The following is a 16,963-nucleotide window of genomic DNA, read 5'->3' as shown; positions in this document are numbered from 1 at the left end:
ATATCAAATTTTCGTTAAATATTGGGATGGACATCGAATTACCATTGTCTTAGATAATGATAATGATAATGTTAAATTTCTTCCCAATTTCATCATTATCGAATATCATATAAAAATAAAAAGAAATAGTCAAAGGAACACCCTTTTGCTAATATTAAAGCTAATACAATTGGATATTTATATATAGAGCTAATACAATTGGATATTTATATATATTAAAAAATTATCTCATAGAATTTATATATATTAAAAAATTATCTGATAGGATCATGAATTTCTTTAATAAGATCGTCTTGAATTTGTTTAATAAGATCGTGTTGTTCTAGTGAGTATATATATAGACCATTATATAATAGAATCATTTTCAATAGTAAAATAAATAACCTTTTTCCCTAGATAAAATCAAACAATTAAGATTTTGATTTGATATTTGTTTCAATAGTAAAAGACTAAATAATCCTTTTCCCTAGAATCAAAGAGGTAAAATCAAACATCAAACAATTAAGATTTTGATTTGATATTGTGGGCGTAAAATCAAACAATTAAGATTTTGATTTGATACTGCGGTTTACAAAAAAATTATGGACAAAGTGGAAGCCGATTGGTCACATGATTGGTACCAACTTATAAGCTGTTTGAATTGTCCATTTAATCGGTTTTGCCAGTAATAAGTCGAAATCAAGAGCGATAGCATTGTCCCCCACAAGTCATGTCAGAATATCCATTTAAATCAGGAGCAGCAGTTACTACTAACTTATCCTTCTTTGTGCTTATTTCCAGTTATTACTTCGATTATATTCTCATTGTCAGACCTCATTGTTAATAACTTCAAAAATATTGAGGTTAAGCTCAAACATAAGAGTGAATACAATACAACAAGGCTAAAACTTCCGGTCAGTGGAGGAGCTAGGTAGAACGCAAGGGGGTTCAATAGGAATCCCCTCCATCAAAAAACTATGCCGTGCAAGTATACTTTGCATATATAGAAAATTTGAAATATCCTCACATTATAAAACTCACTTCCACGCTAAGCAGCAACTTTAATTTCTACTGGGAGATGCACATAATTCAGAAACTAATTAGTACTACACTAACATAAGAACAATTGCTGAAACGACTACTTGGTGAATTTAGGCGTGATACAGGAAAATTGGAAGTTAATCCGCCAATTAATGGCGTGGGTTGTTGAAGCGAGTTTCAGGAATGTTTTGACCCCTGATGACTCCTTTAGCATTAGCTGTTAACGATTTAGCCATATTTTTCAAATCGGAGTAGATGTTTATATCCTCGAATAATATACCCGTGCAGGGAAGTGATTTCCTGCAAACCAGCTGCACGGCAAATTCCCCTCGGGATGTTCCAAGTATCTCTCTGAAGGTAACACCGCTAATCTGTACTGCTGAATTCTGCAACAACCAATGACCAACTAAATGTTTTAAGAAGTCAAATTTCACCAGAAGCATAACATTGTAATTGTAAGTACAAGTTACCTACATTTCCAGTACAATGTTCTTTATCACAATAAAACTGATCGATACTAATAGGGTAACGACAATCTTGCAACAGTATTCTCTCAAAAATGATGTTCTTAACATGCCCTTTGCCTCCCTGATATAGCAAAAACGAAAGATTATAGTATTTGGGCTCCTCAATCTTTTTAACTCAATTTACACATAATTGACTTTTTTCAGATTATCCAAGCTCAAATTTGATTTAGATTATGATGATAAGAGTTTAAATTAATACAGTAACACTTTACCTTCTCCATCGTCTTTATCTGAGTACCTTTTCTAGTGTCTATGAACACAACGTCACTGACAAGAATATTTTCAATGTTGCCAGCAGATCCATGCTTTCCAACACTGCATTTGAATCCGGTTTACATTAAATTACTATTGTATCTTCAACACAGAAATTAAATTCAAGAGGCCAACAGAAGCGAGGAGATAAAACTCACCTTATACCACCAGGTCCTGGTCCGCATATTATGTTGCTGATTTTCAGATTGGAAGATCCATCGACAATTGATATACAATCTTCACCTGCATTTGTTAAGAGTATATTGCGCAATCTTTACAAAAATCAGAATTACTACAAAGAGTTTATTATCCATATATATATATATATCCAAAATTACCCGTTGTAATTCGACAATGGTCAATGGAAACATCTCTGCTGTCCGAAACATGAATGCCATCAGTGCTAGGACATTTTAGTGCGGCACCTATGGTTATGTTAAAAGATTCTGGCAGATGTCACATTATTTAGATGAACATGCGTGCGGGGGTTGTCCATAAATCTCAGTCCGCTTAGACTGATGTTTTTAGAGTGTGCAATTTCGAGAGCCTACAAAAGAATTCCGTTATTAAATGCCAAATATAGGCTGCCATAAGTCATGTTTATGAAAGGTTTCCAGAGCATCGAAAACTTACAGTTGGCCTCATGTTGTCCTGGAAATAGAGGTAAATAAAATCTGTTAGAAACTCCTTTTAAATAAATTGTCGTAAACCCAATAAACTCTACTGAAATGACTTACCACAACATCCCACCATCCGGGTGCCAGACCACTGATTCTTCCACTCCCACGTACAGTAAGACCATCAACATCTTTAATAGAAATCCACTTATCACAAAGATCAGCGATACACCTCCATTTTGAAGGTATAACTGGTGCAAGTATAGTTCCATTTATCTGCAAATTCAGTAAATCAAGGTGGGAACTATTTAATTTTGTCAAAAAATTGATAAGAATTGGGTACAATCTAATTACATAACCAAATACGTACCACAATAGTGATGTCCGGTGATAAGCAAGGGCCGCTAAATATCAAGGGGTGAAGCAAGAACTTATGGCCAGAAGGAACGTACATCATCGAAGAAGGAGACGATGATGTACATGCTGCTGACCATGCTAGGATGAAAGCCTACATAGAAACATAAAAAAAAAAAACTTAGTCCATTAATACCACCTAATATCTAACATTATGTAATTCATCATCTGTTCATGGACTGTTTATAAATTACACTGGTTGAATCGTTAAATAAACCTCCAACTGTGCCATAATCAAGAACATTAAACACTGGAGAATCAGGTTTCGAAAATGTCAGCGAAGGCAGAAGCAGAGAAAGAAATAATGAGATTAACATCCTCATTATGATCTTATGGAATTTTAGGAAAATGAAGGAGAGCTAATAGCTAATAAACTGAATTTGCACCAATATATAATGCATGGAATTCTAAGACCGATCCGATTACTTAAGTCTTTTTATCCTACTAAAATTAGTCTAGTGAAGTACTTTAATTCAAACGTGACGCAACAACTAGAACTACAAACCAATTGAAATTCTAAATCCAGGAGTTAATTGAACTATTAAAGATATCGTAGCATACGAAGTGAAGTTATTATTCTAATTCTGGCAACCAAACAGCTACCAGTCAAGGTGGCTCAATGGTGAGGCTCGTAAAGCCTTTGTTTTAGGCCTCAAAAAAAATTAATTGTTAATTTTATGAATTTATTTTCTTGTTAACAACATTGAATACAGTTAAACAAAACTATCATCATTCAATAAAAAATATTTTAAAACTTTGAATTAAACTACTCAAATCTTTATAATGATAAATAATATATTACAATAACATCCAAGGTAATATATTGAAAACACATTGTTTAATGTTTTATTAATTTGAATCATTCCTTACTATTATAAACAATAATATTACTATGTAAATATAATACTAAACTTAAAAAATAATTATAACAAAAAAATGCAGCATTAACTTTTTGTTTATTATATATATATGTATATATTTTTAAAGCCTCGGATTAAAATTTATCTTTAGATTATTAATTTTAGTGAGAGCGTCTTTGTTTCGGCTGTTTTTATCCTACTAAAACAAAGGAAAAGTAAATCACTCCACCACAAAAAGTCTTTCTCAAATCTCTCCTTCGCCTAAATTTCACTTGCTCAGTAAAATCGCCAAGCCAACATTGAATGTTACTCATGAAATCTTTTCAAGTCTCTCATTCTCCCAAATTCCACTTGCTCACAAAAAGTCTTTCTCAAATCTCTCGCCTAAATTCCACTTGCTCAGTAAAATCCCCAAGCCAACGTTCAATGTTACTCATGAAATCTTTTCAAGTCTCTCCTTCTTCCAAATTCCACTTGCTCAGTAAAATCCCCAAGCCAACGTTCAATGTTCCTCATAAAATGATAGTATAAGCCACAAGTAACATGCATTTCTACATTTGATAAAGCAATATCTTAACACGTTTATTTGGGGTCCGCTGAAAAACACATTCAAAGAGTTTACATAAGAAATAATGTTTGGACTACAGTTTTGACATCTAAAAAAAATAAAAAAATATTGGACTAGAGTTTTGACAAAATCTAAAAAAGAAAAAAGATATTGGACTAGAGTTTTGACCAAAAAAAAAAATGAATGAGAAGGCAGATAGGCAAGTCAGATAGCCTATTTGCCCTTGTTTCATTGAATAATTCCTTAAATTAAATTGAAAGTATACATGGTTATTTTTTTTAATTGAACAATCGATGAAGGTGGACTAAAATTTATAAAAGAAGATCGACATTATAATTATTAAAAAGAATCTATTAATTTATGGTAGACTAATGATTTAAAAGATTTCACAATTAAAGATTGAAAACAAATATTCATTTTGAAATTTAAATATTCATAAATTTTTAAATATTCATAAGGACTAGGTATTTATAAACCACTAGTATTATAAAAGGGAATAATCAATTAATAAAAAATATTAGATATATCTATATCTATAATCTATAAAATCTATATCTATATTATATTAAAAGTGTGATTATATTAAAAGTGTGAAAAAGTAATTTGAACTTTTTGTCCTTCACCTAAGGTTGTTAAGTGGGTCAGGCCGGGTCAGCCCAGAACCGGCCCTTTAAATTTATTTGGGCTGTGGGCCGGGCCGGGTTCAGGTTGGGGTTAAGTGAGCCGGGCTTGGCTGGCTCAACAGTAAAATTTTTAAAAATAACCCTAACTCGACCCACTTAATCCAACCCGATCAAACCCACCTAAACCCGGTCAAACCCGATCAAAAATAAAAATAAAAAATTTTCAAAGTACACTATATATACCCACCTATATACATTTTAAATAAGTTAAACAATATATATACACTATATATATAGTATATACTACATTAGAATTTAAAAAATATATACACATATACACAATTACACATATATACGCACCATTCAATGTATATGTACTACTTTAAAGTTTAAATAAAATATACTACAATATATATACATTACAATATATATATATATATGTATATATATATATATATATATATATATATATATAGTTATATACTAATTTATAAAATATATACATATGTATACATTAAATATACATGTCTATAAAAGATATATACAAATATATACGCACCATTCAATGTATATGTATTACTTTAAATGACATGTACTACAATATATATATATATATATATATATATATATAGTTATAGTTATAGTTCTAGTTATAGTTATAGTTATATACTAATTTGTAAAATATATACACATGTATACGTTAAATATACACGTCTATTGAAGATATATTCACATATATACGCTCTATTCAATGTATATGTACTAATTTAAATAAAATATACTACAATTTATATATACATACATACATATATATATATATATATATAGTTATATACTAATTTATAAAACATATACACATGTATACGTTAAAATACACGTCTGTAGAAGATATATTCACATATATATGCTCTATTCAATGTATATGTACTACTTCAAATAAAATATACTACAATATATATACATTATAATATATATATATATATATATATATATATATATCAACAACAAACCCAGTGTATTCCCACCTAGTGGGGTCTGGGGGGGTAAGATGTACGCAGTCCATACCTCTACCTCCAAAGAAGTAGAAAGGCTGTTTCCGATAGACATATATATATATATATATATAGTTATATACTAATTTATAAAACATATACACATGTATACGTTAAATATACACATCTATAGAAGATATATACACATATATACACACCATTCAATGTATATGTACTACTTTAAATAAAATATACTACAATATATATCTGTGTGTGTGTATATATATATATATATAGTTATATTCTAATTTATAAAACATATACACATGTATACGTTAAATATACACGTCTATAGAAGATATATTCACATATATACGCTCTATTCAATGTATATGTACTACTTTAAATAAAGTATACTACAATATAAATACATTACAATATATATAGTTATATACTAATTTATAAAACATATACACATGTATACGTTAAATATACACGTCTATAGAAGATATATTCATATATATATATGCTCTATTAACAAATATCAATTTTTTTTTAAAAAAAAAACTTATCTGGGCTGGTTAACTGACGGGCATTGACCGGGCTTGGTACAGGCCGGGTTAACCGGACCCAATCAAAAAATTTAATTGATCCGGGATCCGGTACCCTACACCCCCTAACCGGGTTGGGTCAAACCGGGTCGGATCAATTCAGTCCGTTTGACAGGTTTACCTTCACCAAAACATTCCATAATAGACAAAATCGTCATTTATTATTTTTAAAAAATAATCATCAATTTAACGTGTGAAATGTTTTGGTGGGAGTCCTATGCAAATTCATAGGAGAAAAACGATAGAAAGAGGGGAAAAAAATTAAGAACCAAATTTATATTTATTGAAAAAGGAAATACGTAGGACAACTTTTAAGGAAGAAATCTTACTAATCAAAATATATATTTTCCTTTAAAAAATTCTACGTATGAAAATGAAAAAATTTATTTGATTCAGATAAGAAATCATAGTATTTAACACTAATTAGAATTTTACCTTATATAAAAACTTCTAAATCATATAGAATTTTACCTTACATAAAAAAAAAAAAATGTCTATAATTCTATTTAAGTGGCATTTTGATCAAATTTTACTTATAAAATACGTGTGATTTTTCTACTTCTACGTTTTCTTCTTATTTTATTTTGATTTTAATTATTGGTGATTCATTGAAGTTTTCTCCTTGCGTTCATCTCTAGAGTTTTCTAGCCTTCTTCGTTATATGAATTCTCTTTTAAATTTTGATTATTCACAATTATTTTAATTATGAAGAAATCATGAGAACTAGCATATCATCATTATATTTGTTAATGGACTTAATTATTTGTTGTATTTTTTTCTTACAGGCTCTAACGGTTATTGCTGCTCGTTGCCTTCTCTGAGACATCACAAGAGTATTATTCATAAGACTTAGTTCTAAATTTGAGATTATCTTCTATATCTCTAAATATGGTGGAGTTGTTCTTATGCTTTTAAAAAAAATGAACAAAAAGCAATATCGAAGGCTGGACGACCTAATGTTATGCTAATAACATTAATAATCTTCTTGATAAAAACACATTCATGCCTACAATATTCATAAAATATTATAACAAATTAAACATATAATTCTAACATAGAATTTGATGGTTACAACGATTATAGAAATGTGAGTTAGGGGACGATCAAGGGTATTAATATAATTTTCGTTACTATATAGAAATGTGAGTTAGGACATTAATATAATTTCATATCTAGGTAGTACATTCATAGTTATCTCAAATAAAGAATTTTATTGGTCATTTCTTTCTTTCTAGCTTATGTGTTCTCCATTTATGGGCGTTATGTGGCTAATAACAATTTTTCTTGTTTTAAATATCAATTTATTCAACTATATTATGTACAAAGTACTACTTCAAATAAATTTAAATTTATACAAAGATACTATCTCTTGCAATCGTATGTATTTTCAATTAAGCGTGGAGTTAAATAAGGCTAGTGGGTTCATTCGAATTCTCTTTCACAAAATATTAGATTGTTTACATAGAACTAAAAGTATTTTTATTTTTATATGATAGATGTTGAATTTTTTTACTGCTTCGTATGTTTACTTTTTAATATCTCAAAAAATTTAAGTGAAAATAGTCACTCCTCCACTACTTTTAATGCTTCAACTTTCTAAATATTATTAGTTTTTAGCCCAATAAATATTGTCACACATGAAATTCTACAAGCAAATTTATAAAAATTATGCTGAATTAATTATGTAAATCATATCTTAAAAATATATAATGCAGTAATTTAGTTTTTTTACTTGCAATTTAGTTGGCTTAAATTTTATAATTGTTAACCTATTTCAAGATATTTATTTTTGTTAGTTTTCAAATAATTATGTCAAAAAAATTATCGTTAAATCAAATAAATCATTAATATATTGACATTCATAATTTTAATTTATTTTCTTGTATAATTTCAAATAAAGTTAAAAGAAGAAAAACATTAAAAAATAGTTGTTTAATTCAAGAGAATATGTTAGGCCCGAAGTAAAAATAAGCATATTATATTTTAAGGGAGAATCTACTTTTTTGGCAGTCCTCACAATTTTTTTGTGCAATTATATAGTCACATATGTTTATTGTTTGTTCCATAGATATTGTTACATTTGTCCTAATTTATTATTTTACTAGTTTAGGTGTACACACTTCACGCGTGTACCTCACTATAATGAGTTTAAACGTTACACTAAATATGATATTTACTTAAATAATAAAAGAATTTATTTAATTAGTTATATAGTAATTGTAAATATCTAAATACAAATGAGGTAGGTAAAAAAATACATTGATAATTCCTTAAATTACGGTTGGTGTCTTAAGAAAGAAAAATAATCATAATATTTTGTATGGCCCAAAATTTTGATCGTCAATTGTCTGTATTATCATTATCATCATTCATCTTCAAGATACCTACAAAATTGGGGAAAAAAGAAACCTACCAACGCAATGCATCAAAGAAAATCAAATATTACAAAAATATACTTCTAGACAACAAAGAATCATTTACAAAAATAAATAAATCTTGCTTCATATGTTCATATTAGATATTATTGTATGGTTGTAGAAGAATTTAAATTTATGAAAGTTCCAAATATTTTTCTTTGATAAAGAAATAATCTAAATATGATAGATTTTTACTTTTTTCATAAATTATTTATCAATATTAGAATTTTCTGAATCTCAAATAAACTAAAGTAAAATACATATTAGATTTTTTTAAAGATGTCTACTGAACCTTTTTAAAATTTTGATAGATTTTTGCTTTCCTTTTATTTAATATATAAGATAAAGGTCATGTTTTTTTGTTTTTAAAAAATTATATAAGCATGATTTGAAGTCCTAAAAAAGAGGGAAGAGGGAGAGGGGTGGGGGGAATTTGATTTTAGTTAGGTTTGAAGTTCTAAATTAATTAAATATTATTAGATAAATAATAAAAAGATGATTTTATCTAAAAGGGAGTCTTTTAATAATGACAAGAGGTTCAAACAATATTGATAAGACCCTTCACACTTTAATATAATATAATATAATATAATATAATATAATATAATATAATATAATATAATATAATATAATATAATATAGATTTGTAATGAAATTCAAGTGATAAAGTCAAGAATAATTTAAATATACAGACAGTTGTTCTTTTTTCACCATGACTAATTATAATTACTTATCCAAATTCTTCTCCAAATATCAAGCAAGATTATGGGTGCCAAGAAAAAAAAATCAACATGCATGAGTCTTAATATTATCAAAATAAAAGAGTTCGAATAATGTTATCGGTGCAAAACTTTCACTGTAAATATAATATGGAGAATCAAATTTAAAAGGGAAAAGACATCGTTTCCATCCTAAACTATACCCGAAAAGTTGAAGCCACACATAAACTATACTAGTGACCTATTACACACCTAAACTATAAAAAAGTGAAACTATTTACACCCTGTCAGGCTACCACCACTTGCATGTGGTGTAGTGTTTTACATGCTCTGCCACATCAACATCACGTCAGTAAAAAATATCATTTTTTTATAGTTAAGGTGTGTAATAGATCACTTATATAGTTTATGTGTGGATTCGACTTTTCGACTATAGTTTGGGGTGGAAACGATGCCTATTTCCTTAATGTTTTTAGCCGTTTACTTTTGTTATTTAATAGACTGGACACGCCTAAAATAAGTGTAACACACGCGCCTTAGAATGGGGGTCGCGGGGAGGTAATAATATCACTTTTATATAGTTAAGGTGTGTAATAGGTCACTTATATAATTTAGGTATGGTTTAGATTTTTCTTGTATAGTATGGGGTGAAAATGATGCTTTTTCCCAATTTAAAAACTCATGGATGCATTTATGAATGCTTGCAAACTAATTCAAAATTGGAACATAAAACCAAGTAAAAAATGATTATAAAAAAAGTCAGAAATCCGTGATATTAATAATCGAAGTTTCAAGTACTCATCTTGATCTTATGTGCTATAATTTAATTGCTATATACTGTAAAGTAAAGGTATCACTTCCTGCTTTTTAAATATATATTGAACAATTGATAAGACCTTTTAAAAATGAATGAATAAAATTTTTAAATAAAATAACAATACCTAATTAATTGCTGAAAAATAATTCCGAAGGATATAAACGGATTTTGGCATATTCCCCTTGTTTCATTTGTTGATTGCAAAAATAAATATCTATACATATAACACAACTCAATTATTATAAAAACTTGTTAACTCTATGTTATTCTATGTAATGATCTATTAATCCAAATACACAATTGAAAACAAAATGATAAAGAAATGAACAAATCAAAGAACAAAACAACTATTTCTACGCACCTTTTATTTACCTAATGATTTAATCACCACATAGAAGAACTCCTTTTATGAAAGGAGTATTCATAAATTGAAAAAAAAACACTTAATTTTAGACTTCTATATATTTTGTATTAGAATATCATCCATTGATTGTCAGAAAGAAAAGAGGACTCCTATTTATAATAAAAATGACTCTCATGTTAATTTTTATTTAGCAAAAAATTATTTTTAGCGACTGTCACACTCCTTTTTCGCCCAACGGGATCGATTCGAAAGGTTTTTTCAATTAAAGTGACGGTATTGAATAAAGATTATTTTTTATCATTTTCAGAGTCACCACTTGGAATTGAGTTGTGAGGTTCTAAGTCACCTTATTGAATCCCTAATCAAAACGAAATGATTTTTTGTTGGTCTGCAAAAACAGAAGATCGGGTAAGAAATTCTGTTGATCGAGGGGAAGGTGTGAGGCACCCCTCGAGTCCCGTGGTTCTAGCACGGTCGCTTTTATTGACTTAAATTATTTTAATAAGTTATGTTAAGGCCTAAATCGCTCATTTCTAATATCTAAAAATTTATCTAAAATCTTGTATTAACTCAATGAAAAATTATTTTTTAAAAAAATATTTGTCAAAGTGCATTATTGCATCTTTGAATTTTAAATGTCTCGGAAAGATGCGTATGCCGCATTCTTAATTGAGACGATTATTTTAAACTTGTCTAAAATTTATCTAATATTTAAAAGTTTTGATTCATCATTTATAAATTCATAATAATTTTTATCTATTCGAAATGCTATTTAACTTTAATAATAAACCAAAATTAATTAATTAATTTAACAAAAAATTATCAAGCTTTATTAATGAAAATAATATAAATAAAACAATATAAATACATGAAAATTAACCATATTATATTAATTATATTAATTTATTATAATTTCCTTATATCCGTAATTTCAACAAGAAGTAGAACAATTACAAAGACTCATTAAAAAATTAACATAGTCAAATATGTAAAACTATTTAATAATAAGATTAAGAAAAAGAAAAACGGACTTTAAATTTAACCAAGGCATTTTGACTCTCTTTTTTAAAACAAATATTACGAAAGTTTAGTGTGTATGCTTAATATATAGAAAAAAAAAAACTATAATAATAGCAATAATAAAATAAAATAAATTTTACTAAATGTCGTATTTTTGCATTTTCACAAATGAGTTCTTTTGCGAAATATTTTAAATATATTAACTTAAATTATGAAAGAAAAGATAATTACTTAAAATACTTTTTTTTTAAATTAATAATCAAAGAACTTTTCATTTTTTTTATATATAAGAAGAAACTATCCTAACAACACAGTAAATACAATTCCATTAATATTTAACTTCATTTTTTCTTGAAATGGAAAACAAGTGGCGTCATGGTTTCGCCGTTTCGACAACGTTCGTCGGAACAATAACGGATTATGAAAATCCAACTAGATCTGGAGTGGATGTTGCTGGATCCGGAAGGTTGAAGTCGACTACAGTTTTGCCGGTTCATCAGAGATTGCAGCGGCGGTGTGAGGAAAGGGGATCGCCGGTACATCATTTTCCAACGGGAAAAGGGAGGTCGGCACGGGTGATGTTTTTCCGGCCAGATCTGGCCGTTTTCTCGCCGGTTGGTTCGCCGATCAGAAAACAGAGGGACGGGGTCAACATTCCGGTCAAGGAGATGGAAAAAGAGGGACGGCAATCCCATTTTCGACCAATTTTCTCCCTTTTCCGATCGGCGTTCGTTCTCTCTCTCAAATTTTTCAGTTTTCTTGCTATTTTTCTCCCTACTGCTTTTCTCATATATTTTTTTTTATATCAAATGTTCTTTACTGGTTTTCTGCTAATCATTCTACTGTCTGTGTATTTTTGTGAAAGATAAAATTCTGTGTACATGAATGTAAATTAAAGAAATATTAGTGAAGTAGTACATACTGTGAATATAAGTTTGTGTAAGTGAATTTTACTCCATTTTTTATCATATACAAAACAAGTCAGATATTACTGCATATTATTAACCTTCTTTTCGCTGTTGCAATATAATAAACAAGATACAAATATTACAACATACACATTCAGAATGAGATCACTAAAAATAACGATTCAACTTATAACCAAACTTACAAAATAAAATACAGAGTTGAACAAAAACCTGAATAATTTAGACTGACTAATGAGATTTGTCACCGAAAATTTCGAATGAAAACTTCGACTTCAGCTTTCTCCTTTCTCTCTTTTGGCTAAAGTTTTCCTCTCTTTTCTCTGTGTTTTTCTTTACTTTGGTTTTCACTCTCTTTTTGCAGTCTATAATACAGTGTATAGTGTATGTGGTGAAAATAGTACGTAGGATCCTCTCTTACTTTCCTCTGGTTTTTCTTTCTGACTTTTTTTTCCTCTCTAATTTTCTTTCTGTCTGATTTTCTGGAGTTCAAGTACGTTTTTCTCTGAGTGGGGAAAAGTTCTTAAAAATATGAACTTTTGGGGAGAATAGTTATCTTGATATTGTTTAGGCAGATAAGAGGGAGATTTTAAATAACTATTTTTATTTATTTTAATAAAAGATAATACTAATAATAAATAAATAATATAATAATAATAATGTATATATAAATAAAAATAATAATTAATTAATTTAACAAAAATATAATAACAATTTATAAATAGACAATAAATATAATAAAATATTAAAACTATTAATTTATTTATTAAAATTTATAAAAGAAAACATATATTTTTAATTTTTATATTATTTTTTTAAAATTAGAATAAAATTAAAAAAATAATATATGATTAAATATAAATATAAATATTTAATATTGATAGATAAGTTAAAATTTAGGGCGGATTAAAAATCACGTGTCTACATTTTTGCCCCTCTTTGTGTGAAATCTCGAAGAGTTTTCATACAAAGAAGTAGACGAGATATGATTTTTGACCCTTCAATTATTTTAAAGGTAAGAATAAAGATAAAAATAAAAACAAAAATAAAAGAAAAAATGTAACCGAGTCCTGTTTTTTGAACATCCTACCTATCTCGGGTTATTAGGAAATCAGGTCACCAGTAGTTCAAAAGTAATTTGGTGAGAGAAAAAGTTGAAGTAGAGTGAGATTCCGCCAAGTTTTCGGTTAACAACTTCTGCCTTTTACATTCACATTCAAATGACTAACAAAAAATGAAAAAGTACAAATGAAAATTGTAATCTTAGAATCTTGATTCTAATCTTCGCGACATGAATTTGAAAATTCACCCTATTCTTCAGGTGGGCTCCTGAACTTCTTCTTCTTCACCCTGTTCTTCAAGCGGGCTCCAATGCCGCTTGAATTACAAAACAAGGAAGTACGTCTCAATGCCACTTGAATTACCAAATCAAAGAAGTGCGTCTCCTTACCAATGTCGCTTGAATTACCAAAACAAGGAAGTGCGTTTCCTTATCGATACCGCTTGAATTACTCAAACAAGGAAGTACGTCTCCTTACAAATACTTCTTGGATTACCCAAAACAAGGAAATGCGTCTCCTAACAAATGTCTCTTTTAATTACCCAAACAAGGAAGTGCGTCTCCTTACAAATGTTGCTTAAATTGTCCAATTAAGAAAGTGTGTTTCCTTACAAATGTCGCTTAAATTGTCTAATCAAGAAAGTGCGTCTCCTTACAAATGACGCTTGAATTACCAAATAAGGAAATGCATCTCCTAACAAATGTCTCTTTAATTACCCAAACAAGGAAGTGTATCTCTTTACCAATGCCGCTAAGATTACCCAAATTAGAAAGTGCGTCTCCTTACAAATGCCGCTTGAATTCTCCAAATCAGGAAGTGCGTCTCCTTACAAATGTCTCTTTAATTACCCAAACAAAGAAGTGCATTTCCTTACCAATGCCGCTTGAATTACCCAAATTAGAAAGTGCGTCTCCTTACAAATGCCACTTGAATTATCCAAACAAGGAAGTGTGTCTCCTTACAAATATCTCTTGAAGTGCGTCTCTTAACAAATGTCTCTTTAATTACCCAAACAAGGAAGTGCATGTCTTTACCAATGCCGCTTGAATTACCCAAATCAGGAAGTGTGTCTCCTTACAAATGTTGCTTGAATTGTCCAAACAAGGAAATGCGTCTCCTTACAAATGTCGCTTCTCCTAACAAATGTCTCTTTAATTATCCAAATAAGAAAGTGCATCTCCTTACCAATGCCGCTTGAATTATCCAAATTAGAAAGTGTGTCTCCTTACAAATGTCGCTTGAATTACCAAACAAGGAAATACGTCTCCCCACAAATGTTGCTTGAATTATCCAAATCAGAAATTGCGTTTCCTTACAGATGTTGTTTGAATTGTCTTAAACAAGGATGTGCATCTCCTTACAAATGCCTCTTTAATTACCCAAACAAGAAAGTGCATCTCCTTACCAATGCCGTTTTGAGAAATTACGGCCTTTGATGTTTAGGCTTTGAAATCATTGATTTGAAGATAACATGTGTTCCTGAATAATGAACTAACTACAAGAAGCATGATCGACGTCACCGAAAACTCGAATAGAAATTTACTTCAACACTCGATTTACAACTCTTTCTTTTCTTCAACTTGTTCTTCAGGCGATCTCCTGGATTTCGTTTTTTGATTTTTCAAAATATGTTCCTGAACTCAAAATAAAAGGTGAAACAAAAAAATAGCATCCCATTCTTCAGGAGGGTCCTGGACATAAAATAAATTCCTATTCTTCAGGAGGGTTCTGTCCCATTCTTTAGGAGGATCCTGATCATAAAGAATAAATTTTCATTCTTCAAGAGAGTCCTGTCCCATTCTTCAGGAGGGTCCTGAGCAGAAAGTAAAATTCAATAAACACGAACAAAATTTTTGCCCCAGTTTGTACGAGAAAATTTTGTGAACATCATCCGATTACAGTTTTTGAAAAGTACAGAAAGAGTATGAATCAAAGCCCTGCTAAGGAAATGCGTCTCGTCAGAGTAAAACTGATGACCAAAATTAAGAAGTGTGCCTCCTAAGATTTAAATTGAAGGACGCGACTAGAAAGTGCGTCTTCTAGGAGTGAATGTTCAAGTTAGGAAGTGCTTCACCTAATCAATGAAAACTGACTTATTCAGACTAGGAAGTGCGTCTCCTAGGGGTTAAATGAAATGACTCGACTAGAAAGTGCGTCTTCTAGGAGTGAATGTTCAAATTAGGAAGTGCTTTACCTAACAAATAAAAACTGACTTATTCAGACTAAGAAGTGCGTCTCCTAGGGGTTAAATGACTCAACTAGAAAGTACGTCCTCTAGGAGTAATGGATGACGAGTTTTTACCATGATTGTGATTACTAAATATGTGTAGCAATATCGCCTCTTGCATTTGCAAAAATGAGGAATTGTATCTTTTAATATTTAGGCTTTGAAGTTCTTGATTTGAAAGTAACATGTTTCCTGTTTCATCAAAGGAAACTTGTGAGTTCAAAAACATGGTGGCAGGTTTGTGGCTTTAGCTTCCATGGCAATCACTCTTTCCTTCGTCACATTTAACCTTGCTCCCAATCATTAGCATCTGTCACTAACTTGATGCATCATTAACCCAAACTCATATTATCAAAAGTGACTTTGAAACAAACACAATATTTCTACTTTGCCATGTTCCTCAAATAAACCCATTTGAACCCTGATATTTCCATAAGTTTCCAGACTCGTCTATTGACAAAACTTTCTGCATGCCTTATTTCGGCTCACAATCATGTCGTTTTCATGTGTTGACTTTTTATCTTGCTTTGTGCAATTGAAAAAGTTGGTAGTAAGTTTTGAGATTATTTCTCACTTGTTATGACATGGACTCGACTCAAGAACACGAGAAAAATAACAATAATTTTTATCTAATGAAAAAGATACCAAAAAAAATCAAAAATAGAAAAATAAAAAGAAAAGGAAAAAACAATAGGTATCTTTTTTTTTTTGAAACGACAAAAGAAAACTTGTTTAGGTGTGGTAACCGAATCCAACAATCATGACATGCATTTTGAATTAAATAACCTGATCTACCCGCATTAATCATTACAACTTTTGTCCACTTATTGAGTTTGAAATGAAATCAATTTTGAATATGCTCCCTCTAGATCACAATCCTCCTTCAGCTAGTGGCACCTTAATGGGTTTTTGCCAACGCCTATCTCAT

The 16,963-nt window shown here is 29.6% G+C and overlaps 1 pseudogene; it reads right to left on the bottom strand.

The window, feature by feature from the left end:
* Nucleotides 1-1,026: 1,026 nt before the first annotated feature.
* On the bottom strand, nt 1,027-3,153 carry LOC107864855 (annotated as a pseudogene).
* Nucleotides 3,154-16,963: the final 13,810 nt, after the last annotated feature.

The sequence above is a fragment of the Capsicum annuum genome, chromosome 3, assembly GCF_002878395.1.
Source record: "Capsicum annuum cultivar UCD-10X-F1 chromosome 3, UCD10Xv1.1, whole genome shotgun sequence".
NCBI lineage: Eukaryota > Viridiplantae > Streptophyta > Magnoliopsida > Solanales > Solanaceae > Capsicum > Capsicum annuum.
This window is presented reverse-complemented; position numbering and strand designations above follow the sequence as displayed.